The sequence below is a fragment of the Passer domesticus genome, chromosome 1 (genome assembly GCF_036417665.1).
Source record: "Passer domesticus isolate bPasDom1 chromosome 1, bPasDom1.hap1, whole genome shotgun sequence".
Classification (NCBI taxonomy): domain Eukaryota; kingdom Metazoa; phylum Chordata; class Aves; order Passeriformes; family Passeridae; genus Passer; species Passer domesticus.
In genome coordinates this window covers 67538405-67563379 of record NC_087474.1, presented here as the reverse complement: position 1 = coordinate 67563379, position 24975 = coordinate 67538405, and the positions used below count along the sequence as shown (strand labels likewise).

General features: G+C 42.8%; 2 long non-coding RNA genes across 3 annotated transcripts in view; one reads left to right on the top strand and one right to left on the bottom strand.

The window, feature by feature from the left end:
- Nucleotides 1–24975, bottom strand: part of LOC135301887 (uncharacterized) — a 31174-nt gene that overhangs the window by 4964 nt on the left and 1235 nt on the right. Inside the window, exons 2-6 of one of the 2 annotated variants that reach the window (XR_010363623.1) lie at nucleotides 13433–13625; nucleotides 9179–9353; nucleotides 8860–8968; nucleotides 7917–8055; nucleotides 1975–2097 (exon numbers count right to left, since the gene is read on the bottom strand). This is a non-coding gene — a long non-coding RNA (uncharacterized LOC135301887). The remainder of the gene's footprint in view (nucleotides 1–1974; nucleotides 2098–7916; nucleotides 8056–8859; nucleotides 8969–9178; nucleotides 9354–13432; nucleotides 13626–24975) is intronic. The other variant, XR_010363625.1, reaches the window with a different exon arrangement.
- On the top strand, nucleotides 2427–24475 carry LOC135301892 (uncharacterized). The gene is made up of 3 exons (XR_010363635.1): nucleotides 2427–3584; nucleotides 6130–6228; nucleotides 22800–24475. It is a non-coding gene; the product is annotated as an uncharacterized LOC135301892 (long non-coding RNA).

Genomic DNA, 24975 nt, shown 5'->3' with positions numbered 1-24975 from the left:
ACTATAAGCCAAGCCCTCTCTTGCGCAAACTCTATTTCTGGTACAGCAAATTATTCCTTTCACTCCTCATTCTTCATGATTCTCTTTTTGCTGGAGAGTAGCAGAAATGTCCCATGACCTGATCCCAGGGAAGGGTGGGGTTGGCACAGACCCCAACCCCAGAGCACTCAGATAATTTACTTGGCGAGATGGGGGCTGATTTTGACTCACATTCTGTCGTGTGCACTGAGCAGAGGGTGGGTTTGATGTGTTTGCAGTACTTGACATTGCTGACTTCCCGGGGCCTTTTTAAACCCCCTGGAGTTCTCATCCCTGCAGATTTCATGCCCACAGAGCCTGTGCTGCCACCCCATGAGTCAGAGCTGCCTTGGCAGAGGATGATTAATTCTCTTTTCTTTCCACACTCCATCCTAACTCTGCTCCCTGAAAAAACAAGGAGCCCTGTCTGGTAGCTGTGTGTATGGCACTTCTAAAGATCTCCATCCCAAGATGAACCTGGGCTGACTTAATCATTAGGTGGGCTTAGAGGAACTTTACAGGTCGAGCAGATGCTAACCTGAAACAACAGAGGTAAAAGTGCCTTTTGTTGCCCTATCTGTGGAACGGACAGCTGTGTTCGTGGGTTCCTTCCATGTGCTGTCCTCTTCCACTGAGCAGTCCTCCATGAGTCAGCATATCGTGCCAGAAGACTGGGAAGCAGAATAGACCTTCCTCCTGAGGCACCACTGCCATCCTCCTGAGCCAAACTCTCACCAGAGCTGGCAGACAGTAACTGTATTGCAGAGCCATATGGGTTTAATAGGCAATGACAAAACACTCATCCTTCTCCAAGTCTGCTCTTAGAGCAGTGCTGTTCTCCTCTGTCCCTTTTACATCTGCCAGGGGAAGCCTTGAAAAAGTGAATCTCAGTGACAGGCCTCTACTGACAGTAATCCTGAGGGGGAAACTTTGACCAAGGACTGTCAGAAGAGCTGAGTCCTTCCTTCCTTTTCTTTCTCTGCAGGAGACCAGCATCTCTAAGACTGTCTGTCAGATTTTAGATGTTGTTGCTCCTTCACAACAATCAAGCTGTTCTTGCTGAAGCACAAACTACCATTGCTATTGATCAATTGTAAGGGTCAAAGCCCACAGGCAACAGCCTCTTCCTCCTCCTCCTCATGCTGCCTTCAGACCAGGTGCTGGAACTTTTCTGGCAGGAAGCACAGCAAGAAGTCAGAAAAGCTTCTTATCTTTTCAGATCTACCACTATGGATATGCATGACCCTTTCAGGACATGAGTAATAAATATGTCACTTAGTTCAAACACAAATGGTGCTTGGGAGATTCTCTGTTTTAAGTAAGTGGATGAGCTTGGTCCTCAGAGAGCTCAACATGTCCTTGGGTGAATAAATGTTTTAGTAATTCAGCTTTGTCTCTCATAATCCTATAGCTGCAACCCACAGAAAAGCTTATTTTCCTTGATACTGAATACCAAATAAAGAACAATCCACCTGATTCCTTTGCTTTTTGCTTTCTGTCCTTGGATCCAAGCTCTCAGCCATCCTGTAAGACCAAGGGGAAGCCCCACCATAGGACCCATATGCACAGCAGCCATGTGCCGAGCCCACAGGCCACATCAGCTGCATCCTCCTTGAGTCTCCTCCCTCCAGGGGCTGCCTCTGGAAGCTATGTCACCTCTGAGCCTGCCTCAGAACAGTAGCTGTGCATCTTCCAGCACCCATCTACTTCACTGACCATCACTTTTCCCTTGCTGGTGGAAGAGGCTTTCAGCTTGCTGGCACAAAGCACATCTTCCCCTGCAGCTGGCTCCTCCTGTCAGCAAGCCAAGACACTTTTCAGTGATTTGGATTTTGGCACTTCAAATCTCTCTTCCTTTTTAACATTCCCAAGACAGCTAAGGAGGTGAAAGCAGACCCCTGGTGGGCTGTGGGATGGGAAAGAAAGAAACACAAGAGTCTGAAAATTGTGCATTACCGGAAGAGCTCATCTCTCGCTACTGAGGCCATGCTTGGTGCACATCCATCTGAACACACCCATCAGGCAAGGAAAGGGGAACAAAGGCTGGACACTGTTTCCTTACATGAGAGGGTCCTCAGTCTATAAGGGGAAAGAAATGGGCAAAACAGAGGTTCATTAGATCAGAAATTCTCCTCTACAGAGTGTGCCCAGGCCTGTATCAGCCCAACACCTACTGCTCTCCTTGAACCGCAGCCCACGCACAGGGCACCGAGCAGAGCCCCTTACAGGAGGGTGCCTGCAGGTGCAGACTGGGACACAGCAGGGGTTAATTTCAGCTGTGGCTTTAGGTAGCTTTAAATTGCCTGCATTTGACATCTGTGAGGCAGAGGCTCTAACAGCCGAAGTGGAAGCGCTGAGGAACAAGTCCGTGAGTAATTCCTGTTTGATCCCCAGCTTATATCGTTTACCTCATTACGGGACCGCCTGCAGCCTCCAGCTGCTCTCTGCTTCCCCAGGGTTAATAGATTCCTCTTGCCCCGGTGCCACGTCCCTGCCCCAGCCGAGCTCTCTCCTCGCAGACACAGCGCGGCCTCCCCCCCGCCCGCCGGCTCGGTGTGAGGCGAGCCCAGCGCCCTGCGGCCGGGCCGCAGCGGCTGCTCCCGAAAAGGTGCGGTGCTCAAAAGAGCCCTGGCCGCGGTGCTTTGCTGCGGTGCAGCACAGGCTGAGACACGAGTGGCAGCGCAGAAACAGCTGCTGCTTTCAGAGAGCAAATCACAGAAACGCTGCCCGTGCTGGAGAGGGACAGCCTGCCCCTCGGCTGCCGCTCAGCCCCTCGGAGCGCAGCCAGCCCGGAGTGGGACATTTCGGGCCCCTCGCTACAGCACTGCCACTGAGGTGCTGCAGCGTGTCCAGAGAAGGGCAGTCCATCTGGTGAAGGGTCCAGAGGACAAGTCCAATGAGGAGTGGCTGAGGGAGCTGGGATTATTTAGTCTGGAGAAAAGGAGGCTCAGGAGAGATTTTATCACTCTACAAGTGCCTGAAAGGAGGGTGTAGCCAGGTGGAGGATGGTTTCTTTTCCCAAGCAGCAAGGGATATGACAAGACGAATGCACTGTGTTGTGCCGGAGGAGGTTTACTTGGATCTTAGGAAAAAATTATTTACAAAAAAGATGGTCAGGCATTGGAACAGGCTGTCCGGGCACCAGGAAACTGTTCAGTGGTGGACTTGGCAGTGCTGGGTTAGCAGGTTCAATGAGCTAAGAAGCCTTTTCCAACCTAAACCATTCTGTAATTCCATGAGACAGCCCCTGCAGGTCTCTGCCTGGGTTTGGGTGGAGCAGGTCCTCACAGTCAGCATGAGCTCCATCCCCCAGCAGCCTCATCTGGAATCCAGCTCATGACATTAGGGGCACAAAAGGTGTTGCTTTTCTTAGATCTCCCCATTCCTTGGTGTCTTTGTGCTGCAAAGGGCTGTGGGACACCATGGAGCTCCCAGACAGGCAGCTGCTACTGAGTGGAAACTGCTTTGTCTCCCTTGATGAAAACCCTGGAGCCCTCCAAGAAGCTCACGAGGGTCGAGGAGGTGCTCTCTGGCATCTCTGGAAGCTATTATGGACCACTTTTCAGGTCAGAAGTAAGAATTTAACACTAATTCAGGATCCTTTTCTGGGTCATTGTAGAAGTATTTGGAAACCTAGAGAGCACAAAGGAAAAACCGCCTTATCATCGTGCAGGCTTTCCTAACACAACACTGAAGGCTCACTGCTTGTAGCTCTCATGCTATGATGTTCACTTGGCTTTCTTGGGAGATGTTTAGCTAATCATTATCATTTAATACCTTTTTATCTGTAGATATTGCTGCAGCACTCTTGTGACACACTTCTGTTACTGGCTGCTACCAACTCTCTTTCCACTTAAACAGTGGAGTCTGTGAACTACAGGAATTTCAATTTGCACTTTAGAAAAAGATGAATATTCTTCTCTACTCCTTCAGGTTGTGAAGCAAACTTTGAAATCCTGTCCTGGCAGTACTGTGAAAAAGCTTAGCAGCTCAGCTCATGAGAATACCTTGTGATTTTTAAGCTAAGTTCACAGCTTCATGGGGGTTTACATGCAATTTTGAATGTGAGGGGCTATGAATAATAATAGTAGTCCTGAGGCAACGAGGTGTAATGAGGTAAACAATATGAGATTTTCCCACTGAGCTGAAATGAGACTCCTTCAAATCTTTTGTGAAATTTTGACACAGCTCAAAGAAACGTTTTCTGAGGAGCACGTGGGCTGCAATATTGGGAACAGATTCTTCCAATGTTAACAAGGATACTGCCTCAGAAATTACATGCAATCATTTTCAGAGCTGAATATCTTATAAATATATTCTTTATGTTCTGATGTGTGAGATTGGGCACGGGAGGGTGCATATGTTTTCCAGCAGAGAGGATCTGAATGATGCAGTTTGAAGAGAGGAGTTACAGCTCAAAGATGAAATTGTGTTATGAAGTATCTTACAAAACAAGAAAGCTAGATCAAGATTCAGAATATTTGGGGTGAGAGGGACGCAAATCATGCCACACTCCAGTGACTTAAATGCAATGGCGTAAATAAAAGTCCCTCACAAAACTCATGAGATGAGTATCCTTTGGTTCAGACAATTCTTGCCCCCATAAAGACTACCTGAGATGAAAAATCATCTAGGGCAATCAGTAGAATTTCCACTTGCTATTCCCTTTCCATTATCCTGTCATTTTGGGCCAAATGTTTTAAAATATTTCTTGAAACTATCCACATGCAGTTCATCTGTGCTTTCAAGAGGCCCAAGTTCAGCTGGCTGCCTGTGTGCACACAGACTGAATAGAGCAAGACTATATTCTTGTTTGCATCTGCCTCTCCTCTGTCTTCTCATGCTTTAAGCCAGTTGGCCACCCATGCTAAAAACTGTGTGAGGTGCTGCACATGTGTGAGGGCAAACCCCAGGACCACCGCAGGCTGGGGGTGAAGAGATGGAGTGCAGCAATGTGCACTTGCCATCTAGGAAACAAATCTTGTCCTGGGCTGCATCAAAAGCAGCGTGGGAAGCAGGGCAAGGAAGGGGATTCTGCCCTTCTGCTCTGCTCTGGTGAGAGCCCTCCTGGAGTGATGCATCCAGCTCTGGGGTCCTCAGCAGCTGTTGGAGCAGGTCCAGAGGAGGGCCACAAATATGGAGCATCTCTCCTATGAAGACAGACTCAGAGAGCTGGGATTGTTCAGCCAGGAGAAGGGAAGGCTTCGGGGAGACCTCATTGCAGCCTTTCAGTACTTAAAGGGGGCTTATATAAAAGGTCAGAACAGACTTTTTAGCAGGGCCTGCTGGGATAGAACAAAGGGTAGTGGTTGTAAACTAGAAGGGGATAAATTCAGACTAGATATAAGGAAAAAATTTCTTATGGAGAGGGAGGTGGAACACTGGAACAGGTTACCCAGAGAAGCTGTGAATGTTGCATCCTGGGGGACATTCAAAGCCAGAGCAGGGCTCTGAGCAGCCTGATCGAGTTGAAGATGTCCCTGCTTAATGCAGGGAGGATATTAGACTAGATGGGCTTTCAAGGTCCCTTCCAACTCAGACTATTCTATCATTCTATGAAAAACATCAAGGCCCTGAAGCTGAGCTTCTGCACCAAGTTGATTTGAAGAATAAATTTTGAAAATATAAAAATAGGCTTTTAGCAGCCTGCCTGACAGAGGCAGAGACATTGTGTGGGCAAACTGTTCCAGAACACAGCTGTGCAATGGTTATTAAGAGCTGTACTTCCATAATAACGGTGCTGGGAGCTTTCCTTAGTAAAGAACGATAAGCAAGTTTCAGCTTCTTCCTTGCTGAGACCTGGAGGCAGCACTGTGTTTGGTTAGCTCGGGTGCATTATCCTGTAATAGCTGAGCAATATACTTTGAGTGAAGGTTGAATAATAGAGTGTTTTCTCTGTCCTCTTCCCCACCCCCACCCACCACTTTACTTTCAGAATAGCATTTTCCATTGTTGGTTATTGTCATTATCAACTGATTTCCCCAATGACTGCTCTAACCATCATTTCTAGCTTCTGGGCATTAAGCAAAGATTGCTGCTGCATAATTGGATTAATTTAGAGACTGACTTTGAACAGCATAATTGATTTGAATTTTATTCTGTTTTCTCTAGCCACTTTTTTCACTAAGAATCACAATGCCTGTGAGCCCAGGCATGGGCTTGAGTCTCCTACAGGAAAAGCCTTCATGCGTGGGAGCCTCTCCTTGCTAGGTGGGTACCTTCACCTGTGCTCCATGCATCCCTCCACTGGGGAGGGGTTCCTGCTGGGCTTCATGCCCCTTCCTTTTGCCCTCTTTGCAAGGGTTTTGGGTGCCATAGGAGTCATGAACCGACTCACTTCTCCACCATCACTGCACAGGGGTCGCTTCGTGCTGCAGGAAGGGTTTGTTCCCTGGCACAGGGTCTGTCACTGCTGTGACACGTGGGCCTGCCTAGCTGTCCCCACATGGACCCTGCTTCAGAGATGCTCTGTGGCACACTTGATTCTAACATCACAGGGGATGTTAGAATGTTTCCAGGCATTTAGCTATGCTGCTGCTGTACCCAGCACAGCAAAGCTTTTGTGCTGCCATGGTTTCTGACTGGCTCACAGATGTGGGTGTGGAGTGCCCTGTGGATGCTGCAGCAGAGCCAGTGTGTGCCTGGTCAGGTCCCTGAAGCAGCCTGCACTCACCAGGGATCCCCAACACCTACTTCACGGTTCACTGCAAAGCTTTCTTTTTCATTGCAAAACATCTTCTCTTGGTTTTCACCACACATCTTCAGTGTTGTTAGAGAATGAAAATGTTTTTAATTATAAATTAGAATAGTAGCCATGGCTGCAGACCATCCTCCTGAGCAGCTCTGGGCTCCCTGTGCCATTCCAGCTCCTCCCAGCTGACTGCAGGGGTTGGCAGAGGTGCTCAGTGTGTGCCCTTCCTGCAGTGGGAAGGGGTTTCTCTGGGATATTTGGGCAGTGGTTATCTCAAAGATGGAACTGCCCAGCACTGGATAGGATCCTAGCATGAGTCACTCAGGCTTGTGTTGTGACACATGTCACCATTTACACACAGCTCATGGAAGTTTTGCATTCCCAACAAGCCCAAGGTTGCCATCCCACTAATTTCAGCAGATCCGGGATGTCGTTGCCACACCTTTGGAGAGCACCTCGATCTCATATTGATGTGTGCAGCACATGCCATCATGTCCTCTCAGAGTAGAAAAGGAAAAGGGATAAAACTGTGTTACTTCTTCCCACTTCAGTGCCAAGAAACAACAGAATTAAAAGGAGTGTTGGTCCTTGTCCTTCTTATTGTTTTGGTGAAAGGGAGTGGTGCTGCCCAACATACAATTCAGTCCTCTGAAAGCCACCAGATTTTGTGCCTGCAGCAACCTGGTATCCCATTTCCAAACAAGTCAGAGGTAGAAGGAACAGAGACAAGTCAAATCCCATTGCCCAGTTATGCAGGACACTCCCTTGGAAAATCAGCTGCTCCTCAGCTGTCAGCATCTGTGACAGGCATCAGCCTTGGGATGCACACCCCCTGCCTGCTCTGCTGTCTGCAAGTGCCACAAGGCAAAAAAACACCCACTCTCCTGCTTTTCCATACAAAACTGCATATGTGCACTTGCAGGTGGAATTCATGTCCTTTGGCACATAAAGGCCATGGTCATTGTAGGAATGTTCATACAGGCATAGTTGCTGTAAGGCACACAATAGATTTTCCCACTTCTCCTCCTTGGTATTGTCTTGTAATAAAGTTCTTGATATTTAGTTATATCCACACTAGCAACATTAGCCTTTTCCTTAAAGTAATGTTTTGCTGGAGTAGCATCCAGCAAACTGATGCCCAGGAAGCTTTTCTTTCCAATATCTGAGCAACAGTCCTTAGGGTTCAGCTTTGTCAGCTTTCACTAACCTTGCTGCTTGTACTCCTCAGATGCCAAGACTGTCACAAACACTTCAATCTTTTGTGCTCTTAGCTCTCAGCCTTTTGTAAGAGATGCAGCTTTAATTGTGAGCCTTTTGGGTTTTGCTTCCAGCTTTCCATGTTCTCCCTGGTAGCACAAAGACAAGAAGGGAAAGCAGGACTGCAGAAGTGATGCTGTTGGGCACACGCAGTGCCCCACAAAAACTCCTCTGCCCAGTGCCTGGAAAACTTTATCTCTTGCTCATATTCACCTATTCCTCCTCTTCTGTCTCAGTTAGTCATGCTCCCCTCCTTACATGCACACTTATTCCATGCAGATGTTAAAATTGTGCATGCACTGGAAGATTTTCCTCCTCCATAAACATCTAATCTTATCCCAAACTACCTTGATAATCTGTCTGTAAGATCCAAATGTCCCCAGCATTTGGGGGTGTTTGGGTTTGGGATTCTGATTCAGGCTTATCTAGAGAAAATATTGAAAGGTCACTGAGTTTTAATTCATCCAGCAAATGAACCTTGAAGGCGCTTGGTGCTACTGTAGGAATGTGCTGCCTGAAACTAAGATCTACTTGCAAGTCTGGTGGGACTAAATCAGGTCTGACAGAGTTTTATATAAGTATTGTTTTACTTTTAATGTTCTCTTTACTTCTCATCACTTCTTTATATTCCGCCAAAGACAGGTTTTCTCACAAGATAGTGCTTTGGCATGTTCACTCAATGATATTGACTTCCCAGTGGCAGCAGGGGAATAAACCAGGGGATTAAACTGTCCAATCAATTGCCTTCCTGCCTGTGTTATGTGTGTTATTTCCCACCGTGCACATTCAACATTACACTATGTGACCATTAATGCAGTGGGTGCTGTTAGACAATGAAATGTTAGACAGCAGCATGCTATTAAAAGGTTTAATGAATAACATTGTATCCTTACCAGCAGCTACAGAAGAGTTGGTCTGGGGAAACAGAGACTGTGTGCTGGGAAGTGTTGTACATGAAATAGGGACATCCATGCTAATCAGGGCTGGTGTGGAAACATCGACCTGGAGAGAAAACTCAGTTTGAGGGAAATATCTCACAGATTAAAGAGGTAGACAGAGCAGGCATTACCTCCCAACAACTTGCTTTTTGATGTTGTATGGCTTAACATCTCAGCACAACATTAATGCCAAGGAATTTAACAAGACATTTTCTGGACTGCCAGGTTGCCAAGTGTTACTCTTTTCTCCCCAAATCTCCCATTCAAATCTTACCTGCTGCTCTCTTCTGCTTTGTGAAACATGACACAAAACTGCACTTCTTCCCAAGGAGAGGTTTCATCTCTGCAGCTGCCTCACTAGGGCTTCTCACTCCCAGCTGACACCCTTTCCCACAGATGCTCTTGTACTTGCCATGCAAGAGAACACCCATGGGCATCTTCTGGACAACCTGGAATTGGAAGAGCTGGAGTTGTGAAATGAGCAGCACCATTCTTCTGGCACAGATTCATTGCATGTCTAGGAAAGACTTGAACCAAGGAAGACTGACTTCTAATGGTTATGGAAACTAATTCATGCCCAAAAGAGCCTCACAGGGAGTGGGAAAAAATCATCCAGACATGGACAGGGCAGGGGCACAGGGATGCCACCAACCAGGGTCTACACATACAACTGGCTCCCTGCTGCCTCTGGTGAGAAGTGAAGGGCAGAGGAAGGGCAGGGGGACACCAGCCACTTCCAGCTGTGCAGCTAAAGCTGCCCACTCCTAGCTGTCCTTTTGCACATTTTTTTTTCAGGTTTTCAAGCAGAGTTTCTTTCATTATGGGTCCTGCAAGATCACTGTGCAAGTTAATGGTGTGCTGTTAGGAAAGGGGCTGTTGACCTCCTATTTACCTAGTTTCACTATTCATTTATGTTTGCTTTGGATTAGCTGGTGAAGTCTCTTTATCAACATTATTTATAGGTTTTATGCATTTCAAGACTGCTGCTTTGTTCCTAGGCTGTACTTGTCTCTTAATCTAACTAATCATCTAAGATGTTTTGAAGTCTTTTCATTCTTTCTCATAAATCAAATTTTGGACCTTGATGAATCCATTTGCTGTGCTGATCAGAATTCTCTCTCTTTCATCAGATCTTCTTCATCTCATAAAAAAAGTGAACAGGCTATTCCAGGAGTGCCTGTGAAAACATTTCATCTATGTATTCCAGTCTCATTATATATTTCTCTGGCTATTTTACCTTATTATCCTGCATTGAAAGTACAGCCCCCTAAGATTCTTTCCATGTTGTTTCTTTGCAGGATTATTTGATAGCATGTCTTAGATTTTTCTATCCCCTTGTGATTTAGAATAACTTTTCATTTTGATTCTGTTTTAATCCACAAATAGTATCTCATTTTCTCACTTTATCCCTGTACTTTTTGTCTGGGTGAGATCCATCCTATTTTTTTCATGTCTTCTTTGTATTAGTAATTTCCCTCAATTTAATATATAAGTGACTTCAATTAACATATTCTTTATTCTCCACTCTAGATAATTAGTAAACACATAAAAGAACAGATGCATGTTACTTAACAAATGTCTCTGCTACTGTCCCTGCCAACCTATAAGTCATTACTTCCACCATTTGTTTCCAATATCTAAATTTACTTACAAAAGATGTGTGATCATTTCTTAACCCTAGTAAATAATATTAAGATGAAGATTTGGTGGGCATTCTCATAAAAATATTCTACAAATAACTCCAAATATAACAGGAGGAGGTCAAATGAGATGGCCATTGCAGTCTCTTTTGTCTGAATAATCTGTATTACACGTGTTGTTTTCCCAGAGCAGTTTGTTTTGTAATGTTTCTTCTACCTATTAACCTTGACAAAAAGGGGTACTCAGAAAGGCATGGCATTTCTGTGCTTTGCATTCTGTTTCATTTTTAAGTTAAATGATGTGGCTCTGAAAGGACATTGCCTTTCAACGGAAAAATAGATGGTCTTCCTTCTGTGACAAAATTACACCAAAATACTGGAAATAAAAATTACTTTTTTCTAGCTTCAGAAGTTCCACAAAGCCCCTCCATGACTATTTGGGTTTACAGTTGTCATGGTTTAGGAATTCACTGCTCCCAGTGAAACCATGCTCTACTTGTGCCCATCGCTCACTTCCCATTCCCACTCCAACTCTGCCCTGTGTTGACTGGAGTGGAGAACTGAAGACACAAAAGGCAAAGATCTTGGCTTGAGATGAGAACAATTTACTGGAAAGATCAATGAGAGAAGCAAACGAACAGTTAACTGTTATTAACAGTTAATATTGTTAATAATATTAACAACAAAAGTTTACAAGTGAGACACAGAGTGATTCAAATGCAAAATGGTCACCACAAATCCGACCCAACCGCTCCATACTTCCCCCACACAGAAAATTCAGTGAAGTGGTACAGAATAATCTCCAGGTCCTAGCCAAGCCCTCTCCTGGCTACTGCAGAAATCAAACCTGTTCTCGCCAGAAACAGGACAGCAGGGAAATTCATCAAAGTTCTGTTCCATCTGCTATGGAAGTCACCTCCGTGAAAGATAAAGTACTGGGTTTACAGCATAAATCAATCTTCTTTTTTGAAATGCAATTCAGTTCTTCCAATAACTTATTGAAAAATTATTGAATTCCTCTATAGTTTTCTTTGTTATAAATCTTATGCACAAGAATAAAAAAAAAAAATTAGATGCCCTGTAAGCATACTGTCCCAGAATTGCAAAAAAGGGTAATTCTTCTGTTTCAAGAGGAAGAAATTATCCTTGTTTCTCCATTGATCTTTGTATAAGCAACAAACTGGTGGAAAAGCAGTTACTCATATTGCTTTAGTTTATCTCCTCCTCTGGCACTCCCTGCTTGCAATATCCCAGTCTTTATCAGAAATGGTCCCAAGGATTTCAAAGACCTGCGCACTTGTACAGAGGGCACCTGTTCCTCTCTTGGTGTTCCTGGCTAGAGCAGGAAATCTGAAAACCCTGGACAATTTTTACTGATCTTTAACCTTCTAGAAAGCCTTTGGCCTTGCCAAATTTCTGAAGTTTACATCTGTGACATGGTTTCTTAGCCCATACTACCAGAGACCAGTTGGGTTTCATTGATTCTCACCGGCTAGTGGGAGAAGAAGGATACTTTCAGATCCCTAGGACACACTGCCCATCCTGATACCAAAGAATTTCTGCAAAATCTCTAAGGGCTTGCAAAACAATTCCTTATCAATATTTCTTCTCATAATGGGGGGTGAGGTGGGGCAGGGGTGTTCCTGTTCAATTAGAAACAGACTAAAACAGCCCACACATCTCACATTACTATTATTGGCTTTTTTAAGAGATCACACCTGCATTTTGTGGAAGCAGCGCACACCTTTCCTTTGACCCTTCTTCTTTATTATGGAAGATTTTTCTACACAGCTATTCAGCATCACAGCCATTCTCCATTCATTATTAATTTCACATCCCTTGTAACTTGTAAATTGAATTGCAGAATTGCTTGCAAAAATACTGTAAAAAAGATGATTCAAAGTGCATAAAGGTCTCAGCTGAGTATTCCCTGTCTGTACAGGTAGTTGTGCTGAGGGTAGTTTTGTAGGGCCTAAAAGAGCATGAAATATTTCCAAATGTTTGTTTCTGCAAAATCAAACTCACAGGAAAAAAAAACCAAACAAAACACAGTGTCAGAAATGCCTTGAATTAATGTAAAATAAACAATGAGATGGGAAAAAATGTTACTGTGGCACCTGACTGTCTGTACACAACTGAAGTGGTCCATAGGTAGCGAGAGGCTGTCAGGGTACATACATTTGTTCTAGACTTTAATTACACAGACCAAGTGGATCAGTCTGACAAAAGATAAAAAACAACTATTCTCACTCAGTTCAGTGAGTATTCCCCACTGAAGTGATATTACTAAGTGACAGTGCATAAGTTTGCTAGGGCAACTTGACCTTTTTGCTTGTTTCTCCCTGGTAATAAGTAAAGCAAATTAATCCCACAGGTTGAGCTGATGAGTAATGGATCCTTGTAGAAACAGTGGTGTCACATGCTGGTACATACATCAACATTAATCTCTACTAATCACACAGAGAACAATGACAGTTTACCGAATTTTCATGTTCAGTAAGCTCCACACCAAACCCCTAGACTGCTGAAACATGGCTCAGGAAACAGAACTGCACTCTAAGTTCAAGAAGTAGATGGAAAATCTTCCATATTGCACACAGACCTGCCTAAACCTGTGATGAGCTTCAGTTCCAGCTCCAAACAGCCTCAGTGACTGATTTGATTGGAAACCTGTATCACTCTTCCTCTGAGGTGCCACTTCACCTGTCTGCAGGCTGTCTTATAAAAGCAAGTGCACTCCTTGGCACACATTTTTTTAATGCTCATATGCTCTCCTTTTTGAAAATAGTAAAATATTTAAGCTAGAAGAAAGAAAATAAATGGAAACGCATTCCCTAAAATGCATTCCAGGAGCTGGCCTGCCCATTGGCAGACATTTCTTTTCTTACCTCCTCTGTGGTGCGCTCCTTTCAAATGTGAAATCTCCTTCTGGGAGCAGGGTGCAAGCACTGGCTAGTGCTCACTTGAACAGCTCTGTCAGACAGAGCTGGCTGTCAGGGGCTGCAAACACCAAGCCAGAAACACATGCAGGACCTCGGCTTGTTCTTTAAAACACAGGGCACAGGAAAGCACTCTGCTCACCTGGAGACAGGGAAAGGAGAGTGATGGTCACAAAAAGAGGGACATTTTAAATGCAGTTGATAACTTTGCATTGCACTGTGTCCCTCCACACACAGAAATGGCTGGTAAGTCTTTCATTCCCCCAAGGGATGTTGTGAGCTGCTCCAGGCACGCTGCTGCTTCCCAGAGCTCCTGAGTTAACTCTGTAAGAACAGCAGCAAGCAGCTTTGGAAGTGAACAGTCAATTTGCTGTATCAGTTGCCCTGGCAGTGTGATAATTGCAATGGTGAAAAGTGAGCCAGGGAATCCAGAAGGGTTTTTGGAACAGGCTTTCAGCGGGTTTCTGACTCCTGTTGTGGAACACCTTCAACATTCACAAAAGAGCAGTGACCTAATTGTGAAAAACTGCTTTCAAAAGCCCTGTTTCCTGTTTGCTGTTTCATGTCATTTTGGTGAATTCTTCTTTAAAGGCATTTTCTTTCCATTTTCTTGAATCACTATTCTAGCTTTGTACTTACGCCAACAGCCTTTGGGCTTTGTCTGCTCTGAGTCTGGAAATCTTTCATTCCCCTCTCCCTGAGCCAACCATGTTCAAACAGTGCTTGTGGAGAGGTGCTAATGTGCTTTCCCAGGCCTCTTCAGACATGATTTAAAAGCTGGTACTTAAAAGCATAACACAGAGAAATGCATTTGCAAAGGATACATTTTTCTTCCACTTGGAGCAGAACTATCTAATTTTCTCTGAGAAACTGAGCCAGAAGTCATTTGACTTTGTGCATACTAGCTGAGTTATAATTTAATTGAGGATATATTTTATCTTTGGGGGCTTTTTAATGTTTTTTTCAATTTTTTTCAATGCTTCAAGTTCTGTGATGGCTCTCCTTCAGACTTTACCAGGCTCACCTCACGTCCTCTCCACCTGTGGACCAGTAATGTGAGTAATGTGTGATGCATACTGAAACTGGAAGGGTTTAGGTCCATTTGGAAGATGGTGCCTTCCATTTTAGAAATAAAACTTTTTCCTAATCTTTCACTGTCAGTTCCAGATTTTCTGTAATATTCAGCTTTTTGGCAATATTTCACTCTTTCTTCTAAATAACTCTTTGAGACAATACATTTTTTTCTGACTGTAACTGTACATTCCTGTTTACCTAATACCTCAATATTCAATCTTCTGCAGAAAAATGTTATTCTATGGTCAAGTTTTCATCTTCCAGGGATTAAATAATTCATTCTTCCTTGCTTCACTGAAGGCTCAGTACTTACTGAACTCCTTTCTTGCTTCGACACCTTTGAATGTGCCAGCACTACTTTTTCTTGGGCTGAAGCTGTTCTCTTGCACTCTCACAGCCACAGTTGCCCCTACCTCTCTCCAGCTCCTTGATACACTGTGCTGAGGGGTCAAGCCAAGTGGCCACTTAGTGCCGTTTGTTTTGGTGACCTTTATTATTTTCTCACCTGCCTTTAGCCTTTGGAGATAGACCACTGATTCCTTTCATATTCAGTCAGTTGAGTCAATGTTCTGGTGACTTGCTACTGTCTCATTATGGCACATCCAGTGCCAGACTGAATACAACTTAGCCTGTGCTGGAGCTTGCGGCAGTGCCTGTTAGATCACAAGCATCTTGTGGTGCCACAAGCAAAGCATTTATTATGAATAAAATGAGACACCTATATGTCTAGGTGTCTAAATTCCAACAGGAAATCTATCAGCTGGAACCTGATCTCAACCCTTACTGAAACCCTTCTGGCAAGGAGCAGGCTTGAAGATACCTTCAAGGGTCTGTGCAGCTGAAGAAATGTTAAGCTGCAAATGCAGCTCTTAATTTGCAGCTTAAGAAATGTTAAGGTGCAAATGTTGCTCTAACACTTTGCTGAGATTAGTTTTCTTCAGATTCTGGAGTATGTTGAGCCTGGAATAGAATAGGTTGAAGTTCCATATTAAACACTTCATACCACAAGGTGGAACAGTTTGAAGAAAATGCCATCTGTACAGCCTAGCCTGAGAAGTGATGGATAAGTGTCTGCCTGCAGCCTCTGTTTCTGTAAACTTGCAAATCAGAGCTGCCTGGCTGCATGAAATTCCCAGGATGACCTCATTAGGCAGGAGCCTCCACTGTCCCTTTTAAGGTGGCTGCATGCCATGTATGTGAGCAGATATTGCTTATTTGGAAGCTAATGACCCATAATTGGTATGTAAGAAAGAGCTACTATAAAATACTTGCAGATAGAAATAATTTTCTCTTCTGTAATAAACTTAATGTGTTTGTGTCACAAATAGTGCAGTACCAGGGAGAGTACCTCAAGTGCAAGCTTTTAATAAAGGTATTTTTTGTTTGATAATGGATAGGCAGGATGTTATTCTCCAAGAAAAAAAAATTAATTTGTTTGGTTTAGTCAGCAACTTACTGAGTTAATTTACTTCCCGTATATGAACATGTTCACGCTCCTGAGCAATTGTTTGATCATTATAAATTGAATTAAATAATAGGATGGAAAAAAGGATTTGGATGAATGGTGCTGTATATGTGCAGAACATACAAGAATCTTGAGCTTTATTGTGCTGCACTTTTTTAATTGCTGTCCCCTCTGAATGCTTTTTTTTTCCCACTGACAAGCTAGTTGCTAGATGCTGTGGTAGCACAAGGTCAAGTTTGCCCACTGATGGGGCTCTGGTACACGATCTTCTTTAGATTTAACTAGGTGGTATCTCCTAGGGCTTTGGGTCAATGAGGAGATAAACCACTGACAGACTGACAGTGGCATGAATTCCCAGTCAGATAGCTTGGACCCTCTTCCCCAGCTGTGGGAGGTCTTTTTTTTCTCCCACAATTTTGCCCTAAGCAGAATGGCACAGTGAGAAACACACAGAAAATTGGTATAATTCCTAGGTGTAAGCTGAGAAAAACCTGCTGGCTTCAATGGGGTTATAAAGAGCATGGTATTTATCTCAAAAATAGAAAACTAAATAAGAAATAGTATCTTTGGTAATGTCATAAATGGAGGGGGGAAACGTCAATGTATTTCTCTTACTCAGAAATTATCATTAGCTTTTTTAAATAAGCCTAGGGAATATGGGTAGGAGGAAAAATTGTAACCCTGTTAAGGTTGTCACCTGATGGCCAGTTGAAGACCAGCTATTGTAGCTACTTCAGCCCTTTCCAGGAACAAAGTCTGAACCTCATATTACCATGGTAAATTCCTGAGCCACTCCAACTCCCCTGCAGCTGATGGACTTTGTGTAGCAAATGAGAGCAAAGGGCCTCTTTTTTTCTGTGCTGCATTGGGGTAGCTCTTTCTCATAGCAAGACTTAAACGCCCTGTTTTCCCAGTATTTCAGCTTCAAAGTTAGTGGGCGCCAAGTGATAAAGATTCAACTGTTTGCTATTAAGTACAAAAATGAAAAATAAAAAGAAGTAGATGGAGCTAATTGATCTACAATCTGCTTGCTTACAGTTTAGGAACCCCTTGAGGAATAAGATAAGATCTGAGTAGTACTGCTTTGAGAAAATAAAGAATGCACACAATGAGTAGTTACAGAAATTACAAATATTTAGAGAATAGATTTAGAAAGAAAAACATTGTCCTTGCCTCACTGCACTAACTTCCCTAGCAACACAGGAAAAGTTTCCAGCACCTTAGGTGGTTTTTTATTCTGCACTGGAACAAGATTAATAGTCTCTCAAAATCACCAGGGACAGGACTGCCGACACAATGGTGCCTACCACCCACCAGCAAGGCAATGATTCTCTCTACAGCTCTGACCTGAGTGCTCTAACCATCCAGTTTCACATGTAACATGGCAGTGAAGCCTGCTTAAACTTCCCAATTAGCATCTTTGTAAACCAGGACATCCTTCTCTGACTTTCTTTGGGGTAGAGGACCTGTCAGATTTTTTAGAATAGCATTTCCAACTTCTAAAACTACTCACGCTCAATTTTCATGCAGTTTTGGGCAGTCTATCAAGTGTTCAATAAATTTTAATTTCTAGTTGGGCTTTGAAAGGATGTTTGCAATGTGTGCTGTAAGGAACCAATGGCACCATCAGGCTAAAATAGTGAAATAGGATTTAACAGCAAATTTATTACAATAAAGATGAAACTTATGCATCTGCTGAGTCACTTAAAGAGGCACTAACTAAAAGGAAAAGTGCAAAGGTTGTTGCTGTCATTTAACCTGTCACCTGGGTTTTAATGAAGACAGATAGCTGAGGACAGGAAAGAGGACCTGCTAGAGGTGATGGTCTTCAGTCATGCAAACTCCCTCCTTCCACGCTGTACCAGAGCTGTCTCAGCTGGACTCACTTGAATGTTTCATACATGGTCTTGGGCTCTAAATGAGCTGCCACTTCTCCATTAAAACAAAAATGCTCAAAAATACTGTCATGAAAAGGATTGCTGGTTTCTGTTTAACAAAACTGCATGTCCAAAGTATCTGAAAGAGGGCAGTGGAAAACAAGTGACATTTTTTCCCTGCAGAGATTCATCTCATGAAAGCCCCATCATGAAGCATTGTTAGATCTGCCCAGTGTGAATGCAGTTGGTCAGGTTATAGCCTGGATACATAAGTCAGTTTTGCACTCCCAAGCACTTTCATCTCTGTCATGACCATTATGTGACAAAAAGCATTTTGCCAAGAAGCAACCTTATCTTCTGGCTCTGATAATTAATTATTGGTTGAGGAGGGGCAGCCTGTCAGCTCCCAAGCAGCACAACACCTTCTTTTTCCTGAGCTACTTTCCTCTGAAATTGGCTGCACTTCAGAAAATGAGCTGAAGGCACCCAAGGAGGCTGCTGCTCCTTGAATATCTGCCTCTCTTCCCCTCCTTGCTTGTCCACCCTTCTGGCCTGAAACTGTTTCCCCTGTAGAAGTGAGAAGGTTCCTTCATTGTGATGAAGTTCCTTCATTGTGTGAACAGAAGGAGCTGAAAGCAAACAGCTCTTTTGTGACACTTCCTGTTGATGCAGCCCCCACTGGTGCTTCTGAAGGATCACCTCAGTGAATTCTGAAAATCATTTTGTTTTGGTTAGGTCTCTTTGTTGCCAAAAATATCACTGACAATTCTGGGCATTCATTTAGTGGCAATTCAATCATTAAACTTTTCTGACAATTTTTTGCTTGCTTGCTATGAAGCAGTAAATGTGATAAGCAGTGTAGATAAGGCACCAGTCTTGTTCTTTCAAGACTAAACACTGTGAGAAAAGCCCCAGTTACCACACAAATCTGCTTAAATAATTCTGCAGTTCCCATCACTGAAATTACTCATGTTCTTCACTGCAGTCTTTGTTCAGCTTTGTGCTATAACTCAGCCAGTGGCATTTAAAAAAACCCAATAATTTAGAAATAATTCAATTTTACAACTGATGTAACATACACCAGAGCTTCCTTTACATCCTTAGCAGCATCCTATTTTGTTTTTAAAGACACACTGCTAATGTGAGCCATGATGGAATTAATGGGGTAATTCCCTCCCTCCACATTCCCTCCCTCCCTCATCTCCAAACCACCCTCCTCTGGATGTCAGCACCTGCACTGTGATTCTAACTCTCACTTTTTAAAAAAGTCCACAAGTGACAAAGTTCACAGATGACACTGACCATATTACTGCCATAAACTCCTCCTTCCATCAGCCGCTCCCACATGCTCTCTCACGTGCTGTTTTCATAGGCAGGAATAGGTTAGCATCCATGTGAATAATGTACAATACAAACAGCCCGCTGGTTGTTCAAAAGCCACCTGAATCCCAGAGGGTGACTGTGGCTTAGGTGGATATTTGAGGTTTGTGTATAGCTTGAGACCCACCTGTGGCCGTCTGTTTTTCTCTCGAGCTTAATTGCTATGTAAAGAGCAAAAGCACTTTGGCAAACCTCACCATTTTCTCTAATCTATGCTGCAAGCTGCTGGAATGGTAGCTCTGTTGGTTTTTTGTGAAAAAGATGCCATGCATAACAGCAACGTGATACTAATGGCAACATGAGCAAATCATTTACCTGATTCCTGTCTGTTGGGTGGTTAAGTGGAAGCCAAAAATAGCACATCCATTCCTGACTCCTGAAATTTGTTTCAAAAGCTCTGCAACTTCAGCTCCCACTAAGAAGCTGGAAACATTATTAATAATAGAAAGTCTTTTGAAAGGACCAGGCAAATTCACTAAGCCTACTGACCTCTTGCTTAGTGAATTCTGTGGACTGCATGCTCATTACATATAGGAGTCTGGCATTTCGGATGTTATTTAATTTACTGTTTCTCATGGCAAACAGACTGGGGCAAGAAAAGCTTCAGGGCTAGTTCTCAATGCAGTCTTTATAATGTGGCCTTCACCACAGAATGCTGTGCAGAATGTTAGTTCTGCATCAAATGCCATGACAGACTGAATGGTGCCATAGGCATGAATCTGATGAGTGCTTTTCTGCGTTCTTTTTTCCATCAAATGAAAAATACCAACCTCTCTGCTAACTCAGGGAGTCCCACAGCCACTCTCTAGCAGATCTCCAGGACACTGGTCACCCCAGACTCACAGCACACCCAGGCTGCCATCAGACTAGCCCTCTTGTGAAACCCTGCCCTGTTTCAGAATGTCTACACTAGCACTGAAGTTCAGATTATTCTTGGTTCTCCCCACTTAGTGTGTGTTGCTCAATACTGCCCAACCAGGGTCTTTCTGCAGGAGCTGAACTGAAAGATGTGATTCAGGCACTAATGGGCTTTGAGCCCCTGGGAACACACTGCAGCTACACTGCAGGAAAAGCTCCTGAAAGACAAATGTTGGACCCTCGGCACCATCTTGCTCCTAATGCAGACACAGCCAAACTTCACTGTTTGGGCTCTGATTCACTTTGTAGCCAAAGTGCTGCAATATGTGCATAGCAAGATTAACAATGCATAAATTCTACTGACCTGGATGCATGTAGAGGAAGTTACTGTGAAGTTAGTGAGTGGGACTGGGAACTTACTGTACACTAACTCTTCCTGTAGACCACTCGTAGGGATAATTCACTCCTCCCTAAAAAAGGCATATTCTCCTTCAACAAAAATTTTAATGCTCTTTTAGAGCACATCTGGATTCCCATGTTCATAAGCCTCCAGACAATGCTGGGTGATTAAACATTTATCTGAATGAACTTTCAGAGTGATTTTGTTAAACTGTTTTAAAATTCTGTGTATTGACATTTGAAATTAAAGGAGATGTAATTTTTTTTCAAAATAAAGTTCAGTTTACTGTTGAAACCTTAGTTCTGAATCAAAGAGCCAATACAAGAGCTTATCTTAGTTTAATGATCCATTTCAAGAATCTGAATTTTGCTTAATTTTTTTTTCTGAGAACAACAGTGCAAATAAACCCCACAGAAATCATTCTGATATTAATTGTCTCTCACTGTCCTTGATTTTCAGCCAAATGGATTAGGGGAACCCTTCAGACCGCAAAGCCGGTATTGAAGCAAATATAATACTTGAGGTGAAATGTTAAATTTACACAATGAATTTTTTCCCAAAGCAGGGCAGGATCAAGCTTAACACTGTTGGATTCATTTTCCATTTTTCTGGCTGCCTGACCATATCTTTATTCAGTAATTATGCTTTCATCTCAGAGTGTTGGGTGCTTATGTTTGGTTTGAGAGAAAAAAATATAATTTTCAAATTGCTTCCAGTTTATGCTGTGTATTTCTTCCCATTTATAGAATGTTTTCTGCCTTGGGGTTTTGAGCGGGCAAACCCCCACACTAGCAAAATACCTTTTCAGCCTGAGCGTGGCTGCTGGGATTTATCATACCAACACGGGGGCGGACATATGTTGATTTTTACCTCCAAACCTCCTGTTGATTTTTACCTCCAATCAATATGTGGCTTTTTACCTCTGTAGACAAGCAATCTCTGAGCACATGGTGTGGCCTGCAGTCAGTGCCAGCCCCTGGGCTTGGCAGCTTGGTCAGATCTCTACAAAGGGTCATGTTTTCAGCATAAGTTTGCATCTGACCTGGAAAAAGTTGAAATCTAACTATACATGTTGTTGTCATAGGGGTCCGGTTTTGCTAAGTGTTAATATGTATACCAGGGTCACATTTGCAAATCAAAGAGCCAAGTAGCTAAGAGTTTCTTGCTTAGCAGAGTTACTCTCCCCTCCACCAAACCCGTGACTCTGGCAATAAACAGACCCAGAAGAACATAAACACCTTGTACATAACAAGTTTTGTTTTTCAGGGTAGGTTTGCATATACTACCTTAAAATTTAATTTAGCTATAATTGGAAGGTGACTTGTATGCTGTTTGTTACAGCTGTGCTCTTGCAACTTGATGCAAGAGATTACAGAGATACGAACTCGTTGCTGTGACTCTCAGCAAAATTACAAAACCACAACCTGATATCTAACAGAAGAGGAAATACCAGAGCTGTAACTCACAGCAATATTACTTCCACACAAAAAGGATATAGTGTTCACAAGCGATCATCACAATAGCTATCACCACAGTAGCTCTATTACATCTTCTGTAACTTTCTCTATTTCCTTTTGCTTTCTTTAACTCTTGTGTTTTTCCAACCTGAGTAATTTCCCCTGAAATAATTTCAAAAATTGGCATTAGTATAAAAGTACATCCTGCTTGCAACATGTTACATAATTTATATAAATAGTTTGCAGAAAACTCTAAATTCTCCCTTTGATACCTTCTTATACAGAAGAACATAAGTACAGAGAAAATATTATATTTATGTAATATATACACATGGCCATATTTATGTAACGTATACACATGGCTTCTGTTCTAATAGATAATCATTATTTTGCACATGCACACAACCACTTTAGTCACAAATAACTTGAGGGAAAAACTACGGCATCTGCTGTCATTGGTACAATTATATTATCCTTCCCTTCTGCACTGTTACCTGAAGTATAATTTCTTAGCTCTGAGAACCTTGTTCTGATCAGCTGCCCCGAATAGAATCAGTTGAAGTCATGTAAATAGAAGTTCAGCTTAATTATTTTCCTGTTTGAAAAATCACTTTTACCCAAAGCAAGAGATGCTCCATTTCCCTTTCCTGTTTTCCCTCCCTTCAGCTACAAAAATAATTATCTCCATGACAGGTACCAAAATTTTGCTATCTGCCTCTCTCTCTCTTCAAAAACACACTCAGCAGCACTCTGTGACAATCGATCAAAAGCATTACAATAATAGTGCTCAACACGGTCTTCACAGACATATTCACTTATACATCTCTGGGATTTCTGTCTGCTACGAGAGCTGAAGAGTGGGAGTCAGACTTCCAGGAGTTTCCTTTTGTTCCTGCCACCGTCTCCAAGGAGCAAGCTTCTATAACCATCTCCACAGTCTACACATACCCCAGGTGGCCAAAGTTCATAGCCACCATCACCTTTCTTTCCCTTTTTGTGACACCTTCTTTTAGGCAGATTCCTCTTTTTATCATATAGAAGTCACCTCCTGCCTGATTTTAGGCACATCTTCTGCAAAAGCTTCCAGTTCTCTACTTGGTCCCTTCCAGACAGATGGGGATGTACCAGTTTGCGGCTAAAACAACTTGCTTGACCCTGGGACACCAGGGTGAAACTATAAAATTACAGCTTTAGTGCAAGTTCTTACTGCCTCTGGCCATATACTGTTTCTTTGGTCATTGATGAACTAATTTAACGATGGTGAACTAATTTAACAGGTTCTCCATCTGTAAAACACATGTACTAATACATGCATAAACTCTTATCCCTAAGACTGCTAGTCCCAAATGAGTCCTGAGAAGCTGAATGTATTTGAAGAGGGCTTATTGACACTCAGATGAAGCATCTTATTGACCTGTAAAATAGCTTCTGGATTAGACGACACAAATCCTAAACCAAACATCATGGCAGTACAACAACTGGGATGCTAACATAATCAAAACAATTCAAGAACAACAACATCAACACAACTCTAGGAATTATTCTGTTCTGAATCAAAAGGAAAAGGTACATCCTTTCCCCTTTCACAGCTCTGGGATAATATTCCAGATTTTCTCAGATTTCAGATTTAAAAAAAACCCTTAAAGTATTGCACTTAAATCTGCTTTTTTTGCTTTACAAAAGTAGATATCGGTGAGCAGTGTAAGCAAATGGCTTAATGCTTATTACTTTCTAAAATCATTTAAGCATATTTAAAAAATTTTAAACTAACTGAAGAAGGGAAACAGAGGTATGCTTTGTCTTCTATATTTGCCATGTCACTGCCACTGAAGCTGCCATCTGTGGAACAGAAGCAATAGCAGCAATACTGGGATGGATTGGAAAGAAATGGGTAAACACACCTGCAAAGCATTTAATCATACTCCTCTGATATTTTTGGGACTTCAGATGGTAATTTCATTTGAAGCAGGACCAGGTCCAAGTAGAAAATTAAAATTTTAAACTGGAAGACTGATGAGGCTGCACCCACACACCTGTATAAAGAGAGCTCCTCACAGAAAGCCATATAAATGTGTTTTCAATTGCAGTAGAAAGGTATGATTGTAAACCAAACTCAGTTGTATTTACTCCAAGCAAGTCCAGGAGGAAGAGTAAGACGGAATGGTTGCTATCCCAATCTTCTATAGGCATAGACATGAAACAAAGCTGCACATTTACCTTTTATGGCCCACTTCTAGAGATGAGGGTGTTCAGGAAGATTGGAATGGTGCCTGTAGCCTCCCTGCTGCAGCTGTGGGTGCTGTGTGACTCGGGAATGGCATAAATGACATGGCCTTCAAGGAACAGGAGCACAAAGCAGCACCAAAGCAACAGCACTGAGAGAAAGCTGCTGGAACCAGAGACCCAGCTGTCAGCAAAAGTAATGCCAAGACTGCACAATTTTGATGCTGTCCAAACCAGTTAACTGCTCTATGCAACCTTTTCCCCATCTATTTAGAAAACTGGAATTGTATTATTTTGAATGGTAAGTGGCACGGACCCCATAAATATCATTCTGCCGCTGATCTTCAATTTTACTCAATTTCTGGAAAGGGGGGGTGGAGGAGATGGAATACTGTTTAATATTTTGGAATTATTAAAAGTGGAATTACACCTGTCCAGTCATGATCATTCTTCACATCTGGGGATGTACAACTAATCTCCAGTGCAAGCTGAAACGTAACCTCTGAAGATAATAGTATCACATCAGTTTGTGAGGAGAAGTGAGATCCTAATCTCCATAGCCTTGTCAAATTACTTATTGGGAATTAGAGGGGGAGGGGAAAAGAAAGAAATCTGTGTATTTTAACACACATTATTCTGAGGAAATACAAGCCATATACAGGTGGGCTAAATCCATGCTAAATAAATAAATAGAACTGGCACAGAAAAGTAACTGCACAAAAATCTCATGCCAGGGGAAATATGTTCCAGGCTATCTG